The 27,401-nt window shown below is 38.9% G+C and overlaps 1 protein-coding gene and 1 pseudogene across 1 annotated transcript in view; both read right to left on the bottom strand.

Annotated features, from left to right (window-relative positions):
- Positions 1-27,401, bottom strand: part of cdh23 (cadherin-related 23) — a 330,854-nt gene that overhangs the window by 262,727 nt on the left and 40,726 nt on the right. The window lies entirely within an intron of this gene.
- LOC148353982 (U2 spliceosomal RNA) lies at positions 24,098-24,242 on the bottom strand (annotated as a pseudogene).

Here is a 27,401-nt window from a genome sequence, read left to right as displayed (position 1 = left end):
TGTCGTGCAATGATTCCAGTTTAAAGTTGCTAGTATAGTTTACGGCAGAGTGAAAAAATAAATATTGTTATGATTTATTTGAATAAATCAATTTTTTTAAACGTATTCATTTATTTTTTGAAGAATATTACAATATAAGTACTAATACACTAAACACAGGGACTAACAAAATATGTCCTTTTTCCTGTTTTTCCTTTTTTTTCAATTTCTTTTTTTACTTTTCTACTTTAGTTCTTTATTTTGTTTCTTTTCTCCTAGCTTTTTAAAATTTTTTATTCTTGTTTTTCCCTATCATTTTTTCTTGCTTGCTTTTCCCCTAATTTCTCTGTTTTTCTTTTTTTGATTCATTCTTTAGTTTCTTTTTTCTTACGTTTTTACTTGTTTTATTATTTTTTGTTCTCTATTCTCTCTTTTTTATCATTTATGTTTTATTTTTCCCACTTTTGTTTCGTTTTTGTCTAGCCTTTTTTACTTGCTTTTTTTTCGTCGTTTTCTCTTTTTCCTTTTTCCTTTTGTTTTCTCCCCCTCTTCTTTTTCTTGCTTTACTATACTTTTCATTCAATTTCCTTCCCTTTTTCCTTTTTATTTCATTTTTTCTTGTTTTTATTTACTTATTTTTCTTTTTTTTCCAGACTGCTCTCACCACTACATCCAGTTTTCTTTTGGTGGCTGTGGGAGAGCACTGCTCACATCTGAATTTTGGTCTTTTTCATCGTAAGATTATTTTTGAAACACTCCACGCCTGGAGAGAAAAGAGAAAACGTTTTGGACAGTAGCTAGAAATGGAGAAGGAGCTCTTTTAGTGGTTTGACAAAATGGATATGGAGTGTCCCGCCTAAGTGTTCTTTTAGGGGCGGCAGTAGCTCAGGAGGTAGAGCGATCGTTTTAGGATTAAGGGATCCCAGTTCGAATCCCGGCTTGTCCGTGTTACATGTCGAAGTGTCCTTGGGTAAGACATTGAACCCCCAATTACCCCCAATAAGCAGGTTAGTGCCTTACATGGCTGCACAGATCACGGCCGCTATTGGGAAATGTGAAGCACAATGTAAAGCGCTTTGGGAAGTCATTGACTTGAAAAGCGCTATATAAATGCAGATCATTTCATTTCATTTTACAAGCTCTTGCACAAGCTCAGAAATACGAAGGGTTCACTTCTTCTACACGTTTCCTTCTTTTCACTTTATTATGTGGCTGTTTTAAAGCGGTTCTCGGAGTCTGCTTTTAAGCGAGTATGAGCATCAATTTGTAACTAAGAGACTTTCAGAGAGATGTGCTACTTTTTGGTGTCAATAATCTGGGGGTTAAATAAGTTCCTTTATGAATGAAGTAAATTGAAACTGTCACTACTGTTTTTCAGTAATACATTCAGCACAGCCTGGAACTGATTTTAAGACAAACCACAATGCCTGTAGATTGCCAAACAAAAAGAATCCCATCTTGAGGACGGGGACACATTTTCTTTCTGTTGGTTTTCCGCTGCGTCCAAACAGTGCAAAGATTAAAGCAGTGAGTGACAAGACTTTCCGAGTCAAGTCGGACATTGAGGGACATTAGCGGATAGTCATCTCACGCGTTGCTGAGGAGAGACAAACCTGCCACTGCAATTCACATGCAGCACCGGTCGCTCTCATACGGCACAAGAAAGTAACCGTTCGTTTCAAGATTAGTATTCCCTTTCACTCTGCTCCTCTCTCTTGTTTTTTTGTCATCCTTTCATCAGCCTTCGTTCTGCTTGTTGAGGCCGGCCGGCCGGACGTTGGCGGCTCTTATTGGACTGGACAGGTGGCTGCGCAGTTCTGAAGGTCCAAGAATGACAGCCAAAACGGTCTGCTCAGTCACTGCCAGTCGTCGTCCCCACGTAAGCACAACACTCCGACCGGCGTCCATCACCGCTGACACTTTGTGACGCCTGCCCAGTCTTATAAATCTTCTGCTCTCAACATTCAACTTTGCTGCTCAGTTTATAATTAGCGTCTTATTTTGTTACTTGACTCTTGTTTTCTTACCGCCCACATTCCGATTCTCTTATATTGGCCCTCGGGTGACCCCGCTGGAGGTGACGATTGCCTCAGACTGAACTGAATCACGGTCAGGTAATGGAACATGTTACCTTCTCTGTGAGGCAGCACACAAACACAATCAGGCTGAAACAAAAAAGCTCTTTTTTTGCTTTCGGTTTACATCGATGTTGTTTGGTCTGTGTGTTGGTGAGTTGGACGTACACAACCACCATGGTCGTGTCTTTCGAGGGTCATCCATCCCTCCATTATCTGCACCACTTATCCTAAGCAGGGTCGCAGGGTTGCTGGAGCACATCCCAGATGTTTTTGGGCAGTGGGGAGGGGACTCCGTAAACTGGTTCCCAACTAGTCCCAGGGCATACAGACCGTCAACTCACTTGCTCATTCACACTTAGGAACAATTTGGACCGGGAAATTAACCTGACATGTATGCATACCTGTCAACCTGTACGTTTTTGCCATACAAAGTATGTTTATCATGCATTTTAAGATGTGTACGACGTACAAGAAAATCTGTACAGAAAAACTCAAATTTGTCAATTATGAGTTCCATCCAGTATACACCGACTATCACGAAACGGCACATCAATCAAGTCAAACGAGTTTGCCGCGGTAGCCTCTATCTCGGTATGTTTTTTTTGTTTTGCAAACGAAGCGACAGGTTTGATGCTACTGTGCGCATGCGTCTGCCACCTCGGATTTCACGTGGTAGTTGTGTAGTGAAAGGAAGTCCGTCTCTTTTTAGAGAACCGGCTTTTTCGGCTCAACTCATTAAAGAGAGCCGGCTCTCAAACGGCTCACTTCCTTTGATGCATCATATTCCGAATTATTATGTCGTATAAAGAAGTTAAGAAAAAAAGGAAGTATAACACGTTTGTGGTTATCCCTTTAATCAGTATGTTACCAACAATAATTTAATGTCGAAAATGAATTAGTAATTTGAATAAGAAAATGTATTATTCTACGTAATTATATTTGCAGGTATTTTTTCCTTTGACAGACCAACGTCCAAGCTACTTCATTTTTTTAACTTTTGAGCAACTCATAATCTCACAAAAAATGTTTTATATGTATATATATATATATATATATATATATATATATATATATATATATATATATATATATATATATATACTATGTATATATATATATATATACTATATATATATAGATATATATAGATATATATAGATATATATAGATATATATAGATATATATATTTATATAGCTGTGCCACGGACCTGCTAACCACTCATCCGCCGTGCTGCCAGTTGCAGGTTTTGGGTGGCACAAATGCCCAAAATTTAACCTAGCTGGTTGAAAATAACTTTTTGCTCTGTGTGGCAGTCAATATATCATTGCTTCCTTCTGTGTAAAGAAGCCCTAAAATGTTTGTGGACTGTGTAAGTTTGTATCCAGCGATTAGCTTTAAGAAAGGAATCCATTTTTACACAGCACTTAAGTTTAGGACGCCTACCGTGTGAACTTAAAATGCTATAGTGACCTGTTGGAGCTGTAGAAAATACTCTGTCATACAAGTTAAACAGCTACCAATGGGCATTGTCCCATTGGGAGCAATGAACAACTACATATGTACCATCAGTGTTATTAGTGAAGCTGACACAATGTCTCCGGGGAGTTGCGGAGAGGTCAATTTTGTTGAGGCACAGTCGCGTTTTATAAATAGGAAAACCAGCATATTCACTATTTGATTGGCAGATCAAGAAAGGAGAAACACACAACAAAGCTCAGTAACAATAGACCAACTGTAGAAGTGGAAACATATCTTTAAAATTACCCTTATAAATGAAGTGCACGTGCCGATCCTTTTGAATAAAAACATTGAAATTATGTAATCCTCCATTTTGAAATGAAGGCCAAGGAATGAATAAAGACAATATATTGGAATACTGCACGTGACTTGCTGGTAACTTTCTTTTACTATCACTAATTCCATTGTATGGTGCTGTAGTCTACGCCAAAAGAGAATCCCTGGACTCATCGTCCCTTGCCATGAGACAGGAGAATTCTGTGCCTCACTCTGCAGCTGTGCACATTAGTTAAACGAAAACGTTGCATACTATTTGTGTTATTAAAAATCATAAAATGTATTGTATATCGTAATATAATATATATTGTATACTATGCTACATTGGCATGCTATGCAGTGAGACCTCTGCATGTTACTTCTAAAATGTTCCAAGACTGTTTCTATATGAATGAAACATAATTACTTTTGCAGGTAGGTATAATGTAGTATTTATACCTTTCTTAACAAAAACGTATAAACTAATAATAACCATGTTAGCAACATCTTCTTAAACTGCTGCATAAGGCTGCAGACTAAGGCACGCAGTTCTCCTGCCCCTTGACTGGGGGCACAAATGAGACCAAATATTCTCAGCATCGTGCTGTGAGGTCAGTGAGTGCTCGCCTTTTTTTTATTTTGACTGATAATTGCAAAATTGAAGAAGTTTAAAAAAGTGTATCTAGAAATTGTGATATTAAATACAAATAAGAACAATGAAAGCGGTTAAATATTACTATTTGATATCTATTTTTAAAGGACTTACAGGTGTAATTACCCTGAAGTGGGTTACAATGATTTAAACCTTTTTTTAAATTATCTTCAAAAGAGTGCGGCATGGCAGCTAGGTGGTTAGCGCCTCTTTTGAGGTCTTGGGTTCAAATCCAGCTACCAGCCTTCCTGTGCGGGGATTGTATGGTCTCCCTGTGCTTGCACTCCCGTTTCCTCGCACATTCTAAAAAAACGCATGTCAGTTTGATTGGCCGGTCCAAATTGTCCCTAGGTGTGAATGAGCAAGTGAGTAGTCTGTCTCTGTGTGCCTTGCGACTAGCTTGCAACCATTTCAGGGTGTCCCCTGCCCACTGCCTGAAGATAGCAAGGATGGGCTCCACCATCCCCGCGACCCTACTGAGGCTAAGCGGTACAGATAATGGATAGATGGAAAACCTGGAACCCTTAACTCTGAAAGGTGAGTACATGTGCAAGTCCTCAAGTATCGCTGACCTTGCTGCATCCCCGAAATAGCAATTCACATAATTAATAAATATTTTGCTAAATAGTCACATCATTTGTGATATTCCTACAGATCAAAATACGACTAGACATGAAAGTAATTAACAACCGGAAAATAGTAAAGCGTGAACTCAAGTCCGAAAGCGAAGTATCATAAGTCTACTACATTTATATTGATATGCAATGTCTGGTTGTCCTCTCGCAGTCTTCTTTCATTCTGTAAAACAGACTTGTTTTATAGATTATAAATGGACTCATTATATGCACTGCTCGTTAGGCTCGAGGTCTTAATTAGCCAAAATTGATATTGTTGCCTGACAAAGACAACGACATGGGCAAATTGGCAATTGACCTCTTGGTCCATCCGTAAAGAAGACCGATAGACATCGCATAAAAGATGAAAATGAACCATAAAAGTTGTCTTTCACTCGTTACCTTCAAAACAACTTCTTTTATAAAGATTATATGAGACAACGCTGAAGAAATGGCACTAACAATGTAAAGCAACAGCAAATGTATTGTCCAAAAGGACTACAGCCATTCATGACTAAAATGCTGGCAAATAGTCAAAATTATACTTAATTAAACAGCATATGCATTTTTGCACTCAAAAACGTACTAATTGGGCCATTATCTGAGTAATGTCAATACCAACGATAGATGTGTACTCTAATTTCATCGACAAGTCAGATTTGAGGTCTTTTGGTTTTTCTGTACATTAATGGTGAACAATTTATCAGAATTTCACTTCAATTGCATAACACATAAAATGATAATAACACCTTAATTGGCAAGGGGAGGAACCCATTCAAATACTAAATGGAGTTTGAGATCTTCCCTGGGAGAGATCTTAAAATTGTGAAATACACGGTTAAGGTATTAATATTCCAAGAAATTCAGATTCAGATTCAGATATACTTTATTGTCATTCTTGTACACGTGTATCCAGAACAAAATGTCTGCCATCTGTCATATGTATCGACTCGTGCAGTATTTCAATATATTGTCTTTATTCATTCCTTGGCCTTCATTTCAAAATGGAGGATTGCATGATGTATAATGTATATGGTATATGAACGATTGTCAGCGATTTTGAGGATAATGTATAATGTACAGATATAAATAAAATGTTGTATTGAGTTGGAGTATTGAAGTACTAATAATATACTAAATAATTACAGTTATGTATAGTATTATACAGTAGTGCAAAGAGTGCAAGAGGAGCAGCTAACCAGATGGCTATTCTGAACCGAGAAGATTGAAAATAGTGTATTATAAATACTCTTGGGTTCCGTTGTTCAGTCTAAAAAACGTTTTTATTCAGCCGGAGAACGACAGTTGAAAACAAGCCATTTTCGTTGAAACGACGTCTTTAAACAACTTATTTGGTTTTATTTTATTGGTTAGTGTGTTTAAACCGCATTAGATGGGGTAAACACAATATACATATAATTTTTTTAAAGTGCATCCACAATGGATGGCCCAACCCAACACAATTTTAAATGTCTATTTTTGGACTAAGTCTAAAAAAAAACTAAAAAAAAATAAAACTTGACCAAAATTTTGCCCAAAAGTCACCTTGTGGTGGGTTGCCAGTATTTACATTCAAGCTTTGCCACAAAAGGCCAAAATGTAGATGCCGAAAATAATTGCTCAAGAAAAAAAGGGTTGGTTTTAGGCTGTGATCAACGTTTTTTAATTGTTCAGTTTGTTAAAGGGACAGTGTGTTTTATTTAGTGCCTCCTTGTGGTAAAAAAAATTTTGTTAATTAAAAAAAATATATACATGAATGGATGAATGAATCGTAGAAACGTACATTTTTTTACCTGCAGGTCGAGACCTGAGCCTCACCTAAACGGAGCTGAAATAATTTTCTGTAATCTTGCTGCTATGGGTCCCAGAAAACCAAAAATTCTCAGAAAACTCACTGTAGTTTGTATTCTTCCTTGTGCTTTGTGGCACTCGTTTTTGGTTGCACTACACAGTACAGCGACAACTAGTGAGCAAATAATACGCATCGTCATAGAAAAGCCAGATTTTTGTTGTTATTGAATTCAGTAATTTCATTGTAAACAAATTTTTAAAATCAATTAAAGTCAATTGCTTAACAATTTTTGGCTGGACTATGGATGACTGACACTTGCCTCTTGCAGTTCCGAGGTCCTGGGTCCGGTACTCCTACCGCCCTCCTTTGGTGGGCTTTGCATGTTCTCCCTGTGACTGAGTGGATTCTATCTGGAGACTCTGGTTTCCCCCCACATAAGAAAAGATGCAAGGGGTAATTTGATTGGCAACTCCAACATGTCCGTATGAATAAATGTGTGTGTATTAATGGTTGTATGTGACCTGTGTGTGATAATTTCATCCCACTTTTTCAGTTTTCAGGATTAAACACCGGTAAAAGAGATTGTATGGTGTGGTTCATTTTTCTGACTATTATTCCTCACTGTTGTTTGTTATTTTGACGATTATGCACTGTTTACATCATTGTCGTTATCGGCCAATAATGTTGCTGTTCTTTGATTTGCACACCCTTCAGAGAGGTTCTGCTTTTTAAACCTAGTAGATTCAACAAAAAGAAAGGGCTCAGGGGATTAATTACTTATCCCAGGCTTTTGTACAGGTACCTCCTGTTCTTGCAAATTCAAAATCCATTGATGTTGTCTTTCCTCATTTTGAGTGTCTACTAAACAATAAACTTATCAGCGTGGTCTGTGATTGGCTGGCAACCAGTCCAGGGTTTCCCCTGCCCACTGCCTAATGTCAGCTGTGATAGGATTTTTGCACCACTGCGATTCTTCAGAAAATGAATGGAAATGAATAGTTGCAAATTTGATCTCAATCAAAATAATGATTTGATAATCTCAAAGTAATCTTGCCCATTCTCTTTGACTTTTAAACATTAATAATCTCTGTTCTTGTGTCTTTAAATGTTGTATAGCCCCGCTGGAGTCACAAGACTGATGGAAAAGCATCCACGGGGGACAAAAGCCAAACCGAAGTATATCAGTCACACCAATATGTATGTAAGTGACAAACATACTCGAGCGCATTCCCTAAACTCACACCGACGTAGCTGGATTGCAGTGGAGCAAAAAGAGGTGGTTGTTGATGTGAAACATCAATTTCCAGGTTAGCTGCTCAGTGTGGCTCAGGCTGGTATCAGCTGTGACCCAGCTGGGCCAGATAAGCAGCTGCAAAAAGCTGATCTGCCATCCAGCAATGCAGCTCTTTGTAATGGAGAGAACGTGGCAATGCCTGCACACCCACACATATATAAACACACACACAAATATGCGCAGAAAAAACTTGAGAGGATTAATTTCAATGAATACCGTGCTGTTTGAATTGTGTCCAAACAACTGCAGAACTGACCGCTGTGGCAGCACGAGGCTAATAATTTTATGTGATCTACATAACAGTGTAAGACTTTAAACACAACTTTTAAGTACGGCACGTGTGCCTACAGCGCAAAAAAATATATAAATGAGTTCAATAACATCTTCCCAACATGCGATTTTGAAATTCTGAAAGCTATTAAGGATTCTCACATTTTGTGTAGATTCATTGTGTGCTGCATTTTGGGTTTATTGTCAAAATTAAAGACTATGATGGATAATTGAAATATATATCAGCAAAGAGTATAATAACATTGAATTGTATATTGAAATCTGTCACTTTATATTGTCATGATTATATACATTTTTCCAAGTGATATCCTTTTATTTCCTTTAAAACTTGCATCAATATCTTAATCAAGTTAATCATTTAATGGTAGTTTGTATCTGTTTATCTATATTGTTATATAGTCTCTACATTGTTCTAAGTTGGGGGTCTCCAAAGTTTAACCTGCGGCCCCCTAAGGTCAGCTGGGGTGCCCGCGGACCTGTTCTGAAAAAACTCACCAGTGCTGGGTCATTGTGGTTTTCTAGTAAAATGATTTTTCTCAGTGGTTGACTGACTATTTAACTTTACTTCCAATAATTACTCTGGTGATAGCACAGTAACAATATAGTAATAATATGATAAAATGTTATTTTACAGACTTATTTAGATTTGGGTGCACCTTTGCGCTAATTAGTAACAAAAATGAGCTTTCAGCTTTAAAAAGGTTGGAGACCCCTGTTTTAAGTGGTGTTCTGATTTACTGATGGGCGGGAAACCTAGAGTGTTATCCAAACCACCTGCAGGATTCAGTCTGGACATAGGACTGGTGTGTAGCTGGTGCTTTGAGAACATTGATCAAAATTCTGTTTTCCACCCCTTTGGTATATGAATGATTGTCAGCGATTTTGAGAAGAAAACCCAAAACTGCTTACTTCAGTGCTTGTTTCTACCCATCTCGTTTTGCAACCAGGATGTTGATTTGAACAGGAAAAAAGCATCTTTCCTCCTTTAATGTCAAAGTGTTCCTCTAGGAGAAAATTGTAATCTTCCAATCATGTTGGAGTTATAATAAAGTTCCAGGAAATAACAAGATCAAACTATTATTTATGGAAAAATGTGAATTTACTGAAATTGGCTTTTAAATAATAATGTATGCCATATTATTTTCTTTTATTAGAACAGATTTATTCATGTCCCTGCTTTAGTGAGATTAAATTTAGTTTTTCCCTTGTTCTGTTTGATACTAAATTTGGGGATAACGCAAAATGGCACATTTCAGACTTTTTACCTGGGATGTAAACTTTGAAATCGCATACAAAATAATTGACTTCGCAAACCACCTCTTATGCGACAACTCTCTACAATTTATTTACAGTGTATGTCAAAATATACCTTTTCAGGTTTTATTAGAAGGTTAATTTTGTTGTATATCATTTTAACCAATGTGTATATGTATTTTTGACACATTTTAACAGCTTATTAATTTACCTTCGTATTAACTCAAGCGGAATTATCATTTTCAATAAGGCATTATCTGACAAGTATGTAAGGTATAATAGTCCTTGAATTAATTTTGACTAAACACATTTTATAGCCCAATATTCTGACCACTGCCACACTGATGCGACTCTGTTCAGCCATCAGCCCACAGCTCACCACAATTTCGCACCGTCTCCCCTCAGACGATTTCAATTAACTTTTAACACCCACAAAACTATTACCAACACAGCCAGCGGCATTTCAACTTGCATCTGTGGTCAAGCTAACAAACAGTGTGGTCATTTTGAAATAGAAACAATACGTGTTTCCATTTGAGAGTGGGGTCTACCGTTCGTCTTTACATGAAATAATCCGCGTCATGTTACAAACAATACCATATGATGGAAAATTTTAAATGTGGACATGCTGTATTTTTAACTGCCATTGACAGCAATAGAGATGAACAAATATTGACTCAATCACTCATGGCTATGGAAGACAACAAACCTTTTCTTGGCCATGCCATTGACAACAACGAACGTCAAGGACACTCGTTCACTTCCATGGACAGCTATAGACAACAACGAATCTTGACTCATTGACTCCCATTGACAGCAGCGGTCATCAAAGAACCTTAACTTATTCAGTGCCATTGACGGCTATCAACGACAACAAACCTAAACTCTGTCAGTGCCTTCAAGAACTGTAGGCGCCAACGAAACTCAAGTCGTTGACTGCCATTGACGACAATAGACATCAATGAACCTTGACGTTTAAAGTTGGCAATGGTAATTAATTTATTAACCCTTTCATTGCTATTGACGGCGATCTACAGTGAATCTTGACAAGTTTTCTACCATTGCCAGCTTTAGATGACAGGAAACTGACTCAGTCATTGCCATTGAACTTTAACTCCTTCTGTGGCTTTGACAAGTCAAGATGTCAACCTTCTACCCCTTCACTTCCATGTCAATGACCCTTAACTTTTTCTCTGCCATTGACGGGTTCGGGCGTCAATAAAACTTAACTCTTTTTCTGCGTTTCTCTGTCAAAGAACCTGAACTCATTCAATGCCAATGACGGCTATTGACGACAACAACTTTAACACTGTTTGTGCCATTAGTGACTGTAGGCACCAACGAAACTCAATTCATCGACTGTCATTCACGGCAATCGACATCAATGAACCTTGACGTTTGTAGGTGTCAATGGTACTACAATTATTAGCCTTTTCAGTGCCATTGACGGCTATCGACAGTGAATCTTGACACCTTCTCTGCGATTGCTATAGATGGCAGCAAACTTTGACTCAGTCATTGCTATTGACGGCAACAGACATCAAGTAACTAACTATTTCTATCACATTGACAGGTAAAGATGTCAATAACCCTTTACCCCTTCACTGTCATGTAACTGACCCTTCACTCTTTCATTGCTATTTACAAGTATGGACATCAATAAACCCAAACTCTTTCTCTGCAATCGACAATGAAACCTAACTCTTTTTCCGCCTGTCTCTGTCAAGGACCCTCAACTCGTTCACTGCCTTCAAAAGCTACAGACGATCTTTAAGGTTTGTTGTCCTTTATAGCCACCAATGACACTGAGTTGAAATTCATTGACGTCTGTTGCTATCAATGGCTTTTAAAAGTTGTTGTTGTCTTTTTCCTTAATGGCAGTAAACAAGTTAAGGTTCATTAAGATGCACACCTGTCAGTAACAGTAATTGAGTTAAGGTTTGTTGTTTATAGCTGTCAATGTAGTAAATTACTTGAAAAATAATAAACGGTGTGGTCATTACACAGGGAAATTTGAAAAAGAAACAATATGTTTCTATTTGAGAGTAGGGCCCACTGAGCATTTTCCAATGAAATATTTTTTGTCATTTTACATACAATATCACATGATGAAAGTTTTTAAAGGCGGTCTTGTTGTACTTTTCACTATCGGGTGCAATAAATGATAAAGTGAGTTGTAGTCTTGTTGAAAAGGTGGAGAGTCACGGCTGGTCACGGTCTGTCGTTTTTTGTTTTGGCTGTAATTCAAACCTGAAGTGACGCATGGGAGGTAGGTGAGCTTTGCTTAAGTATCTAGCGCAAAAATAAAAAAAAAACAGGCTAGATCGGCTCTTTATTACAGCCATCACTGCTTCTTTCATAAATAGCATGCTAAATAATGTCACTTGGTAGTAAAAATATAAAAGCGAAGCATATATTAATCAGTGAGCCCAGGAAAGGTCATCTTATCATATTCAATTTTTGCCAATATTTATCAATTGCAAACTGCAGAAACATTCAGATTTACAAGGACATTGTCTGTCATTTATCTCTTCCTGGTGGTAAACATAAACCTGTTGTGGGTTCAAATCCAGCTCCAGACTTTCTGTGCGGAGTTTGAATGTTCTCCCCGTGCTTGCGTGGGTTTCCTCCGAGCACTCCGGTTTCCTCCCACATTCCAAAAACATGCATGTCAGGTGAATTGGCCGGTCCAAATTGTCCATAGGTGTGAATGAGCGAATGAGTTGTCTGTCCCTGTGTGCCCTGCGATTGGCTGGCAACCAGTTCAGAGTGTCCCCTGCCCACTGCCTAGAGATGGCTGGGATGGGCTCCAGCCTCCCCGCGACCCTAATGAGGATAAGCGGTACGGCTAATGAGATGAGATGAGATATATATATATATATATATACATATATATATATATATATATATTAAGTATATTTCCCAGCATGCACTTACTTTTACTGTTTAACTGTTATATAAACGTGCCTTTTTCAAGTGCTCAAAGATCATTTGTATTTGTTTTGCATAAAATGAAGCTCACTTAGAGAGCTGACACGATTGTTCCTACAAGTACCCCTAAAAACATTGTGAAAGGCAGGGCAAAATTAATGAAGAAAAAAAATTGGTGCTTTTGGACACTTTGAGTCTCCGTAGTTTGTTTTATTTACGGCACTCATTTCCAGGTGTACTGCACAGAAAAGTGACATATAGTAGTCGAATTAGTGTCCCTTAATTTAGCTTTGTTTTGATCTTTCCATTGTAAAGGTATCTCATGTGAAACTGACAGTCTAGTCTTTTTGTGTGTTTTTTGTACAGTTTCTTTTTTTCCTTTTGTGGGTTTTTGTTGTATTTTACAAAAAATGACTTACTCAGGGCAGCACGGCGGCGCAGTGGTTAGCGCTTGTGCGGCACAGTTCATGTCATGGGAACCTGTCGTGGGTTCAAATCCAGCTCCAGACTTCCTGTGCGGAGTTTGTATGTTCTCCCCGTGCTTGCGTGGGTTTTCTCCGGGCACTCCGGTTTCCTCCCACGTTCCAAAAACATGCATTTCAGGTGAATTGGTCGGTCCAAATTGTCCCTAGGTGTGAATGAGCGAATGCGTTGTCTGTCCCTGTGTGCCCTGCGATTGGCTGGCAACCAGATCAGGGTGTCCCCTGCCCACTGCCCGGAGATGGCTGGGATGGGCTCCAGCCCCCCCGCGACCCTAATGAGGATAAGCGGTACGGCTGATGAGATGAGATGAGATGAGATGACTTACTCAAACAGTTTGAGTGCAGTTTGTACAATTATTTCAAAGGGAAGAGGACCAGCAGTTACTTGGTTGTTTTTGTTTTTTGAATACAATTTAATTATTTAAAGTTTACTTTTATTAGCAATTTGAATAGCATTATTATTATTATCATTTTCTCTAAAAATAATAATAATGAAGGTTCTGCAATGACCTGAAATAATTATGTAATTAGGGGATTTTTTTATAAGTATTAATTTTTAATGTATTTCTCCTTTGGATGTGTTTGCATATTTATCAACTATTCTTTTTTTTTTAGGAGGATTTTGAAATATCATCTTACAATTAAAAAAATAAACATAAATTCATTGTGTGGAAAAAAATGTTTTATTATCAAAACAAGAATATGAACCGGTTGTGATGATATGGTTGACTACAAAACAATAAAACGAAAAACATACAGAATTTTTCAACAGAGTGAAAAAAAAATCTGAAAGGAAACCTGTGTAAAAACAAACCGGTAGAACAAATGAAAATGAGTTACACTTTGGAACTACTGCAGTGATGAACCGAATATATGGAAAACAATAAGAAATTTGAAAAACATCGTTAAAAAAGAAATAATAGATAGATACAAACAGCATAAATATATGAAAAGAAGTACAAATACAAATGTAGTTTTGATGAAATGTTTTTTTGTTGCTTCAGCCTTAAAGGGACAGTTATTATTTAGCACCTTCTAGGAGTTAAAAAACCTCATTGATAAAAACAAAAAAGCAAGATTGATTTAAACAATAAACAAAAAATGATTAACTATCATACAAAAACTAGTGAGTCGAAAAATTTGCATTTATTTTACATCACTCCGCCCTCACCTAAAGATGTCTGTTATATTTGTCTGCCATATTGCTGCTACGGGTACCCCAAAACCTTTTGTGTGTTTTAGCACTCATTTCCCGTTCCACAACACAATACAGCAACATCTAGTGTTCAAATGATACACGGTTTCCCTTGAAGTCATATTCCACAGATATTTCATCAACCCCTGTTTTGGTTATCGTAGGAAGTACTAAAAAAGTGTGTTAACCTTCTGCTTATATTGTTTATTTCCATTGATAGCTGCAGATGTCACAAATCAATATTAATTTGGCAGGAATTTATTAAGCGAAACTTGATATAGTGTATATTTCAGACTACATGTCACACTTTCTTTTCCATTGGTTGGCTGTGCTTCCAAGATATACTCCAGAGTGAAATCAACACGATGACAATATTGTGTTATTTTTTTTGCTTACCTATTTTATAGATTACTTAGCAAATCATATATAACAACATGAATAGGATTTAGGAGTGAGTGTATGACATACACTTTGATAAGTGAAAGGTAGGGGGACCATGGAAGAGGTTTGACTTCTTCCTGTGCCTGTCATGGTCGCCGTGGCGACCGGTCTGCCCCGCCCCCTGGGCACCAGCTGAAGCAGATCAGCTAATTGCGTGGCTGCTACTTAAGGTTGGGTTGTGGGTATTGCGGGCGTTGGCTCATTACACATTGTCCGTTCTGTTATGCCTTGTCCTGTTTAGTTGAGTTGGAAGAAACCTGTGTTTGCACGTTTTTGTTAAAGCCTGTTTGTTCTGTCTTGTCCCTGAGTTTTGTACTACTTTTATTTTGGTAAATAAAAGTTTTGATCGTCACGCAATTGAGTTCTCCCTTCCTGCCTCCTGCCTCCGTTCTGGTCCGGTCACCCCTTCTACCTCGTGACAGTGCCCCTTTCCAAAACAATCCTGTTGTTTTGTTTTCTTAACGAGTAAAAGAGTAAAATACTAAATTAGTTAATTTTTTTAACCATAAAAACACTTTATTTTTCTGATTTAAAACAAATAATTCATTAGATATTTGCTTTAAATTCTAAGCTCCCTAAAAGCTGCCCCGAGATAACTGCTATTGTGGCTTGAACAGACTATGGAAAACGCCAGGCCCCGAGATACTTCATTATGACACTAACAAATCGCATTCGAGAGAAAATCCTGCCCACCCTTATGATGAATGATGCGTTTGCAGTCGCTGCTGAGCCGCGCACCCCATCATTCCCCGGGAAAGGAAACGGATGAGCGAGGTATGGAGTGGAGATAAGAGATGATTGACTAAACCAAAACAGAGGTCTCTCATCAGTGGCAGTCAGCTGACATTACAGCGCAGCCATTGTGGGACAGCCAAACGACAGTCGAGAGCCGCATCAGTAAGACGGGAATCCTTTTAAGTGTGGCGGGACAAGAAAAAGTAGCAGTCATTAGCAATATCTCCCGGATATGTCAGGACTCAATCTCACACTGAGATCAGCTAGTTCAACCCGAGACGGGGGATGGATACTTTCCTCCTGTAGCTGATAGATAGGGTTTGTAAAGGTAAGCAACATGCAGACAGAGACGCAGACACTTTGGTTTCCTGAGATCATCCACCAACTCGCACTCAGGGACGGTGACAGATCGAGCAGAAGCTGGCAGGAATACTGAATACACCGGCGCCTCGTGCCAATTTGACTAAATGAGAGCCCAACGTGGGAGCGCAAACAGACTTCAGCACCAGCCTGAGTAAAGAATGCAGTGGTACCTCATTATACGAGCGTTTTCAAACACGAGAGTTTCGATATTCGAGTTTAATTTGGAAGAAACATCTTGCTCGGCATACGACGGAAAATACAGGTCACAACCATTCCCAGAGGCTATCACTAGAGACTGCTCAATGGGTGTGCCAATCCATATACGTATTGATATCATGGAGGCGGAATACTACTTTTGAACAATCATGTTTTACTGTACAAGGCACTAAAGCCTGGAACTGTTAACCCACTGAACTAAACATTTTTTTAATCAGAGGTCAGACGTGTGACCACCAGTAGCCTCTGCAAATGTGCCGTTTTATAATATTGTGTATTTTATGTAGTTTCATTTATTTGCAAAAGCCCGCCTGGGGACAGATATTGATAATTAACTTTGGCTAAATGAGTTTATGTAGCATACTTGTCCCTTTTCAAATAAACAAACTTGAAACTTGGATACTAAGCAAGTTTTTGATTGCATCAATGCTATTGTCTTTTACACCTCCACAAATTTCCTGAAAGAGCTGCTTCTATTTGTAGATGGTAGAGTCCTTCTCTCACCCAGCACTCTTGGCCACTCTTTCTGTTTGAGTGACTGACAGGCACACTTTTATTACCTCTCCCTACCAGGCATGCTGCTGCATCTTGCCTGCCAGGGAGGAAAGAGGGCCAAGGACACATTTATTTCTTCATCTTTTATTGATTTATTTTACAGGATATACAAACTAAAATCCAATGTATGTGTTTTTTAAAGCAAATGAGCAAAAAATGTGCATTTCTTTAAGCTATCATTTTACTTTTTTTAGCTTTGTAACTAACCACTTTCCTACCCCTTTAGCCCATTAGCAAGCTATCTAGCTAGCCTTTTAAATTTTTTTTTTGCATCCTATCAAGCTAACATATTTTTAGCTAGTTATGAAGCTAAATGTAGGCCTCCTTTTCAGGAGCCATCTAGTTCTTATTTTCTGGCTATTTAGTTGGGTTTTTACGCTTTGAGCTAGCTATCTGCGTTTTATGTTTTACCTGTTTGCATTTTAGATGACTATCAAGCTACTTTTTTTACTGTTTAGCAAGCCATCTAGCAAAGTTGCTATTTTACCAATTCATATCAAAATGGGTGCCCTTCGTGCTAGTAAGAACAAAAAGTAGCTTGACGCTTAAAAAAGGTTGAAGACCTCTGGTTTACACTTTTTGCGCACTTGCTGACTTTTTTTTAAAATATTGTGCAAACGAAATTATAGTTGACATGTTGACATTGTTATATTATTATATATTCTGAAGCAGTTGTAATAGGTATATATTATCTTTTTTTGTACAGTGATTGAAGGCATTTAAAGAAAACTTAAATGTTTTGAGCGCCTGATACATTTCTGCTGTGTTTATCGTTAATATGAAATGAAATGAATACATAAAAATGTTTTTTTAAGCATTTTTGAAGGGGCTTCGCTACTTCGTGGTTCCACGTTTGCGGGTTCAGAGCTTCGCAGGTCGAAAAAATAATAATAACAAAATAAAATAATTAAAAATAATAATAATATATTTTTTTAAGCATTTTTGAAGAGGCGTCGCTACTTCGCGGATTTTCACTTTTCGCGGGTGGTTTTGGTCCCCATTAACCGCGATAACCGAGGGATTACTGTATAAACCAACTCAGGGCTGCACAGCGGCGCAGTGGTTAGCGCGTGTGCGCCACAGTTCTCAGGTCATGTGATTGAACCTCCTGCGTGGAGTTTGCATGCTATACATTAAAAATATAGTATAGTTACAAAATAGTAAAATAAGCGACACTTTTTGACAAGGAGATAACAAGAACCGGAACAGGATCAGAACCGAACTGTGTGCCGTTTCTCACACAAGCCTTTTATTTTACGGGAAATGGGGAGTCATGCACACTAGGCAGCAGTCTGGCGTGAAATGTTGGGAAGCCAGAGGCCGACGAGATCGATACCAATTGCCCAAGCAGATATCGGACAGATGGGGTCGACACCGGACAGGACGGTGCGGACAGGATTAATATCAAAACAGGATATCGAAAATAAACGGGACAAACTAGACAGGAACCAAACTGGAAACCGATATTAAACAACGGGACAGACAGGAATGATATCGAAACAGGATATCAGAATTAAACAGCACAAACCAGACGGGAACAAAATTGGAAACCGATATAAACAGGACAAAATAAACGGGAATAATACTGGAGAGGAAATACAAACAGGAAACAGGACAGAGTCAAAACTCACGTCTTGCGGTACAGAGGTTCGTTGAGGGACTGACAAAGGAAGAGTGAGAGCACTGAGCTTAAATAGACGGAAAGCCAATCTGTCAACGAGCCGCAGCTGGCGCCACTCAGGCGGGGCCAATTGGGCGCCATGGCAACCGTAACAGGAGATATGTTTTTGGGGGGTTTTGACGTGACAATACATCTGTGGCACTGGATGAGTTAATATCTCATTTTTCTGATTACTGTATTTTGTACGTGTAATTGCGATTTGAATGCGTTTCAGTGGTCACGTAAATGTGTTTTAGAGCTATTTAGGGTTCACTTCAATACTTTTGGGAGGATGAGAAAGGAACAATTCGTTTTGAATTATTTCATATTGGGAAAATGTTATTCGACGTACGAGCACGATCCAGGAACGATTTTAAGTTCGTATGAAGAGGTACCACTGTATCTAGAGCACATACTCGATGAGAATTGATGGACCTGGATCCCAACCAGAATCCCAGAAGGAGTAAATAAGTTCCAAACGTTAATCTAAGCCTTCCAAAAGGACCATTTAAACCAATTTGAAGTTTGATTGTCTAAAACCAACAGCGATATCACACCTAAATTATGCTGCAGGACGCCTTCACAGAAAACATTGAAGGCCTGTGGGCAGAATTCTGAGCCTGGCAATTAGTTTGGAATGACTTAATATTGGGTAAATGTCAATTTGAGGTACAAGCACGATACAGGAACGATTTGAGCTCGTATGAAGATGTACCACTGTATCTAGAACACGTACTCTGTGAGTTGATGGACCTGGATCCCAGCCAGAATCCCAGAAGAAGTCAATAGGTTCCAAAACTAGGTCTGCTTCCTCCCCCCGACCCGTCCTCTCTACCTTGATTACCCTTAAAGTTTATCGCAGCTCTCTCGGTTTTATCTTCGGTTTTATATGCATTCCGGCTTTAGATTGCTTGATCTGTGAAAGCAGACAGGCGGAAAAGTCTTAGGTAAAGTCTGTCTCCTACCAAACATGCCTGCCAAGGTATTTCAAATTCAAAGTGATTTTGAAAAGACAACCATCAACAGCTCTAGGAGCAGACGCCACAGGCACGCTTTAAGAAATGCAGCTAACAGAAAGTACATATAGATGAGGGGTCGGCAAACTGCAGGCTTTTTCATCCGACCAGCCACTCGCAGAGTCGAAATATAATGACAATGTATGAAATAGTGATTAAACTACGAATAAAATGTTGTTTTGTCCCCATTTTGACTTTGTGTGTCAATAACAAAAATACTGCGACAGAAATACTACAAAAAATAAGTGGAAGATAGACATACACATCGGTTTTACTTGAAGAAACAAAAGGGAGTATTTTCAACACAAACTTACAGCATATATATTTTTCTGTTTACTTATTCAAAGACACAAGTTTCAATATTTTAAAACTGTTAAAATAAGATAGATAATTCTAAATAATCATTAGATTGAGGTTGCAATATTAAAATGTGTCCCTGCATATACAGACGCTGTTCTACTTACGAACAAGATAGGTTCCGGGAAGTCGTCCGTAGGTTTAATTTGTTTGTAAGGTGCTTCAGTGCTATATTTTGTATGTTTAGGGTTTATATAAGTATGTTCAAGGCTTGTACAAGTAAAGTCATGTTTATATCTATAGCCCTTAATCAAAGGGCTGCACCGACCAGGGAACAAGTAACCTGTATTGTTTTGTACTAAAAAATAAACATTTCATAAAATAATATGCTCTATAGAATTGAGTTTAACTTACTTTTGGAAGATGAGCTTCAAGAGTTAGGCGCCTTCTACCTCCGTGGTAGAAAGTGGCCGAAAAAAAGCGATTCAACCATTTTCTCAACCGCATCAAACTTCCTTATTCCACTTTCATTTAAAATGAAACGGCTCACTTCTTTCTTACACTTTACACCATTAATATTGAATGGATGCACGAGATATGAAACAAATATGTCAACGTTTTTAGCGCACTGGAGATACAGTATGCAATGTTTACACACAAACTAAGAAGAGGAAGCGGATTTCTTCTTCGGGGTGGATGCTGGGTGAGCTCTGACAGCGCCACCACACGCTGGTAGCAGCGGAAAGAAGCACTATAGTACTGTCCTGTACTCGGAAAAATGTGTACACAATACGAAATCTAACACAGCAATGTCCAAGTATTTTTCGATATCTCAAAAAAATATTCATATGTACCGTTTTTCGTAAGTCGAAGTCGTAGGTAGGGGAGCGTCTGTATGTAGACATGATTATATGATGTATTTATCATTTATTTTTTTAGTTATAAGTAAATAATAACTTTTTCCATTGTATAGTTCTCTTTTATTTCAGTGGTTTTATTTTGTAGACACACTCATCATATCAGTTCTTGATTAGAACCGGTTTGAACATAAGCGCCTCTTCCCTGTACAAAATTAGTAAAGCCACGTCAAGTTACTCCCTTAGTTTCATTTTTCGTAGATTTCAATCCTTGGGGTCGTACTCCTAGTATAAAAGTACTTGTCAGCCATTTTCACTTCGCCACTCGTGAATACTACAGCATTCTTTTAGCCCGGATTATTCTGGAATAAAACTTTAAAGAAAAAAATGCTCATTTAGGCTTTCATTTTGAACATCTAACGAACCAGATATAGAATTAACATGCATAGATAGAAAAGCCTTTATTTTTTTAAATGCATATCCATACATGGGACTGTTGGCTACAGAGTGAAAAAATGGGATTTATCCAAATATTTTTGGAACCATAAAATAATATTTATTGAAACATGTAAAGCTGTAGATCATTAGTTGACTCAGAGTCCAAATTTAAAATAATTTGTCAATGTCAGTTAAAGCTTGGTAAAAAGAAGGTACTAAAATACAAACTATTTTGTGGCAGCCAACAACAGAAGGTTGATTTGTTTAAAGCGCAGAGTGCGGCACAATCAATATCTATTGAAGGCGAAAGCTGAGGAAGAGCGCAGAAGACGGTTGACAAGCCGTAGTTAAAAAGTAGTGTGCGTTCAGTCGCTGACAGCGGGGAATTGGCTGCAGCAAGAATTATAAACATGTCTTCCATGGGGACCCTTGGAACCCCTTTAATCATTGTTGAATTAGAAATACCAGGTTTATTTGATTTACAAGTATTTACAGTGACAATAATTGCATTTGAAAGAACACAGGAAGTACTGTGCATGTCTGCTTGGGATAAAATATAGCTGAAGCCTTCATTTTTGAGAGAAAAAATGAATTTATGGCTTCAAAAAATGTAGTATTGGTATAGTTTCTTCCCTGAAAGCTACTGTTATTGCCATGTGAAGAGCTTCTTTTGAAAATTCAGAGAAAATAAATGAGGGCATTTAACCAAATTGTTCGGCCTATTACATTACACAATCCAACTCCTTAGACGCAGTGGCATGTCATGAATTTTACACTTTTCTTCACTCAGGTTTGGCTGAGTGATGAGTCGTTCATGAACAAACCGATTCAACTAGTTGAATATGAAATGTCATCAAATGTGTGAAGACAAAAACAACTGACAATTCCAACAGTGCACTTTACTCTACTTTAGCCTATACCCAACTTAATCCAGGAGACATAACAGCTGCACCTTCATAAGGATGAGCAAAAGCTTCACCCAGACATTCATTCTCCACCAAAAATCAAATGGTAAGACCTGCGATTGTGATACCCTCATGGTGGAAAACCAGGTAAAACTTAGTTATTGCTGCAGTGTGTTGTTATGGGGTAGGAACCTTTGTGCGGTATCTGTTTACTGGTGTGCTTTAAGGCGTGAGTCACTTTCAACTAAATCATATCAGAGGATGGATTCAAGCAGAGTGGTCCACACAGCCTCATTCCTACACACAATCTCCTTATTTACACTGTAGTTGAGAACCAGCCCACGTTAAATGAATATTGTTGTGTGGTACCCTGGGCAATCTGGGACCCGAAACACAATGTCAACAGCTTTCTTCTCACTGGCAACATTTTTTAATCTGAGGAAGCGCTCTTTGACACCTGTTTCCAAGATGTAATGCACAACCGGTGCGAGCTGTGCCCTTTTACCCCTGTCTGTCGTCTCATCCGCCACAACAGAGACAAACTGCTTTATTAACTTCAGCAATAGCGGTGATATAGGCGTTTTGTATTATGCCTGACGTCCCACTAAACACTTAGTGGACAAGTTTTAACATTCATTCGTGTCCCTCTCAGCAATGACAGAAAAACGCTCCACATAGTTCTGTTTTGGGATGTTATCATGTCCCCAAAATAAACACAGTCCCTAAATTTCCGTATGTTTTTCACCTGTTTATGTGGAATTCCGTTTCCCTGTGCAGTTTTGAGTTCTTTGGCAAGTAAAAAATATCTGTGTTATACTGTACACGAAAAAAATCTGGTCATATTAATATGGCCTTTTGTCATTTGTTCATTCTACATTTGTCTCAAGGGATAGCACTTGTAAGGCTCCTTCTCAAGGTTTACTGTCCTCATGCTGAGGTTTTAGAGGTTTTCCTTGCCCGCATGTTGGTTTGAGGTCAGGGGATGGTGTAATAGTAAATCTGTGCAGTCCTCTGCGGCATTTTGTGATTAAGGCCAATACAAATACATGTGACTTGGAAATTTAGTATCAATCAATTTGAGTTATATTATGAATTTTTCTTCTTTCTTTCTTTCTCATCTTTAATTGCCTGGCCAACAGTTTTTTACATGATCAGAAAACTTGAAGCTGAAATTGTAAAAACATCATCGGTATGAGCGCAAGTTGTCCACCGAAGGACCCCGAGCCAATTTAGTAACCCAAGCAGATTTAATACTGACAGCGGCAGGACACTGCATTGAGAGTTGGAGTCATTCAGCAGATGTTTGTCCGATATGGAGTTGGTAATAAACAACAATTTACAACCCTGGCCAGCAGCCTCAGCTGCTAATGAACTCTGGCCTTGGTGTCTCCTTGGCAGACTTGCACCGAACATCAGTACATTGACGAACTCTTAGCAATGGGTGGGGAAAAAAAACAACTGTTCTCAAACTACTTCCTTTTCAGGTCTGTCATTGTTTTGACGAAAGAAACGAAAGTCCAGTTTCTGGTGACCGTATCTTCCTTGGAGGCAAGCACCCTTTTAGAGATCCCTGTCAAACTGATAAAACTTTGTATTTTGTGATTTGATAATTAAAGGGTGCAACACGACGGATGAGTGGTTAGCGTGTGTGCGGCACAGTTCTGAGGTCATGGGTTCAAATCCAGCAACCAGCCTTTCTGTGTGAATTTGCATGTTCTCCCGGGCCTGCGTGGGTTTTCCTCCGGGCACTCCAGTTTCCTCCCATGTTCCAAAAACATGCATGTCAGGTTAATTGGCCAGTCCAAATTGTCCCTAGGTGTGAGTGAGCAAGTGAAATGTCTGTCTGTGTGCCCTGCGACTGGCTGGCAACCAGTTTAGGGTGTCCTCTGCCCACTGCCTGGAGATAGCTCAGATGGGGTTCAGCACCTTGGACCCTACTGAGGATAAGGGGGTGCAGATAATGGATGGATGATTAAAGGTACATTAAGTGGTGCAAACTAATTGTATTTGAACCTTCTACTACCGGCGCAGTATATTTTTTGGTTTTTGGTTTGAACAAATTTATTGACACTAATAACAGAAAACAATCATGACAATGTCAACAGCAATTAAGCGGGTTTGGGGTTTTTAAGGGTTATTGATCTATCTTCGTTATTCATTATCCATTATCCATTATCGGTCAGTTCATAATACGCTACAAAGCCTAGGAGCCGGAACACTTACTCTCAGCCAAAAGGCCAAGCTAAGGTCCTAGCCCTAAAGCCTTGCTGCGATCATTGCGAATGCACCGTTCCCGGAGGTACTGCAATACCGGGCCGATGCATGGAGTGGACAGAGCAAGCTCATATTCCATCTCCGAAATGCAAAAATCCTTCATAGACCATGCTGTAATAGTGCACAGAATCTCACGTGCTGACGCTATCAGAATCTCACGGTCAGCTGAACCACCTTCATGATCATGGTATGTCAACAGCAATTAAGCACATTTACAGGTTTATTTACACATTTGAATAATCATCATTTTTAGGTACACTTTTCATTAATATTTTGGGTATGTATTCCTTTAGGTATGGGTCTTATTTTAAAGCTGTTTCAGGAAGTCGACTATATGCAGAGTAGATATTTGTGCAAGTAAGTACACTATGAGTTGATAGCATCCCCACAGACGCTGCACGAAAAAAGATGTTTCTGTACAAATCTCATTTAACCACAAACCATATATAACTGTGGGTTATATATCATGTCTGTCATGTATAAGGCGCCATACATCACAAAAGAGAATTAGTCTTTATAGTCTGGAAGATACTGTAAAAGTCCTCCCATTAACCGTAACTTGGCAACAACTTAGTACAACAAAGGTTCTGCCTGAGAGTCAAACAACGTGCACAGTAACAAGAGTGGCTTTGGAAATGTGATCACTGTTCCCTTGTCACGACATTTCTCATCCAAGCATTCACACATGTTCAGTACGCATTAAGGTGTTGAAAGGCATGAAAAACCAAAGGCAGTTTTGCATGTAGGTAAAGGATGCGTCCCTACCAATATTGAGCTGTCATTTTATCCCCACAAATATTAGGTGAACCCTAAAAAAAATGTGCCATGTACCCACACACTGGGTATTTGTATATTGTATTCTTTTTGCTTTATTATTGTATTGTTCTCAGCTCAGGGATGCTGCTGGAAATGTGAATTTCCCTTCGGGGATGAATAAAGTATCTATCTATCTATCTATCTACTAATGCCAAGACCAAATGTACATCCAACAATTTAAAGTACAGTGGTACCTCTATCTACGAATTCAATTCGTTGTGTAAGTAGCTTCATAACCTGGAAACATTCTAAGTAGAGACACATTTTGTATGTGTATGCCCTAATCCGTTCCAAGGCCTGTAAACGTACAGTATGGTATATTTTTAATAAGTCATAAGAGTATCAGAACATAAAACAAATACATGTTAGATTACCACACAGTAAAAATAAAACATGAGGCACAAATTATAAACTAAATATAAAAGGAAATAATGGAAATGTTTATTTACCTTTTTGTCTCGGGCTCATTGACAAACTGATCCAATGATGTCTGCTTTGCCGTTTTCTTTACAATCCCTCGAAAATGCGCAAGGCAGACGTAGCAATAGACCAATTCTGTGACTTCATGGAAATTTTCTAAAATATATTTAATTTGGGCTGATTGAAAGATAGCTGCGTGTTTCTGGAAACCCTCCTTTTCGGTGAACCCTTAACTGTGACGGTGACCCAAAGAGCATGCCGGCAGCACGCATGCGCACTGGTTGCCAGGCAGATTTAAAGCGATAGCCAGTTTGTTGGTGTAGTGCTGTGAGTGAAAAGCTTCACTAGTGGGTGCTATTTCACGATGGTTCGGTAAATTCTGGGACCAGCGGAAAGCAGCGCGGACTGTACTGTAATTTTGACTTTGTTACTAGAGGCAATCTTTGTAACTAGAGGCAATGTTTTCTTGTTCAGATACTTGGTAACCTGAAACTTTCGTATGTAGAGACATTCGTAAGTAAACGTACCACTGAAACCAATGACAATGACCCGAACCACCTTAGATGTATCTTGGTATTATGTTTTTGGGGAGCTATTGGGCATCTGAGTTCAGCACTTGATATTGGGTTTTGACTGTGAGGAAAAGTCCAAGTCAGACATATTACACCCACTGCTCACGTAGCACAGCAGCAGTTGCTCGTCATGTGTTTATGCATCTGAGGTCCTCCTGGACGAGGACATCTGCCAAGCTAATAAACAATAATCTTGACAAACAGTCACTGTCCAATCTCTCGGCCCACCCTCATCATTGCCTGGCAGAAGGATCTATCACAGTCTGGGGCCAGGGACATGACTGACAGAGCTTTGGACCGTACTGCGCTGGAGCACAACCCGGCTGCTAGAGGACACCATGATTCATGGTCAGAGGGCAACCCAGACTGAGCGGTTCGGAAAATAAGCAGCGCCTAACAACGCAGCCCAAACCTTTATTGATACTGAGGAAAAAATGATGGCCCTATGCCAAAGCCTGACATTGCTTTAGGGTTATGATGATGATGATGTACTGCTGCTTTACACGGTAACTATGCCCTTCCTGGCTGCAACAGTGAACACACAACTAAGATGATGATGACAAACAGTACAAGAGCAAAGGCAATGAAGACATGTCTGCCATTTCACACTCTTGTGACTGAAGAAAAAGTCCTTGAAGTTGTTGACGAGACTCATTCAAACCAGATGTAAGATCAAGCTTAAAAAAATCCCACCCGACCAAGGATCGCTTGTAATAAAACCCGACTCGGCCCAAGCCCGACCAATTAAATTGATTTGGAAACCTGAAATTGTATTTGTGTGGACTCGGGAGGAGGAGAGGTGATTGAGGATGACAAATGAAAGCCCTTCTGGAACAAAATCTATGTTGAACAAGACCGTATAAACATGGACATCTTTTACATTTATGTTTTTGCAGTGTTAACATTCACCAACAATGTTCCCTCATTGATGTATTTTCTAAGAGTTGACGGGGAAATATTAAGGCCGTTTATCATTTTATTGGGTTGAAAATTGATTGGGCCAAAAACCACAGAAGCAGTACTTCCTTAAGAATCTAGCGCAGAAATTTAAGAGAGCGGGAATGGCAGAGAGACATAGATGAACCACGACAGGTCGATACAAGATCGACGTGCACCCCTGCAACCCGGTCCTCAAGAGCCTGCATGTTTTGGAGGTTTCTCTGCTCCAACACAGATGATGACAATTTTCATCTTGTTAGCAAGCTTTGTGAAAGCTTGATAATGATCCAAGTGATAGGAATCACCTATATTGGAGCAGAGAAGCTTCAAACACATGCAGGACAAGCGGCTCTAGATGACCGGGTTGGCCACTCTATGATTTCATAATACATTTTCATAAACACTTTTTTTAAGGAAAACAGAAACCCGGCTCGACCCAAATGTAATGATTGACATTATAGGCCCAACATGAGGCAAAATTCTAGTCGGGTCAGGCTTAAACTCAGGCTGAAAATCTTACCTATGGATCAAACCAGACTTCTGAGAGAGAAGGCCCTTGA

This window comes from Urocampus carinirostris, chromosome 13, assembly GCF_059441175.1.
Source record: "Urocampus carinirostris isolate Australia breed hairy pipefish chromosome 13, RoL_Ucar_1.0, whole genome shotgun sequence".
In the NCBI taxonomy this organism is placed as follows: domain Eukaryota; kingdom Metazoa; phylum Chordata; class Actinopteri; order Syngnathiformes; family Syngnathidae; genus Urocampus; species Urocampus carinirostris.
Note: the sequence above shows the minus strand (reverse complement) of the source record. Positions and strands in the feature narration are given on the sequence as shown.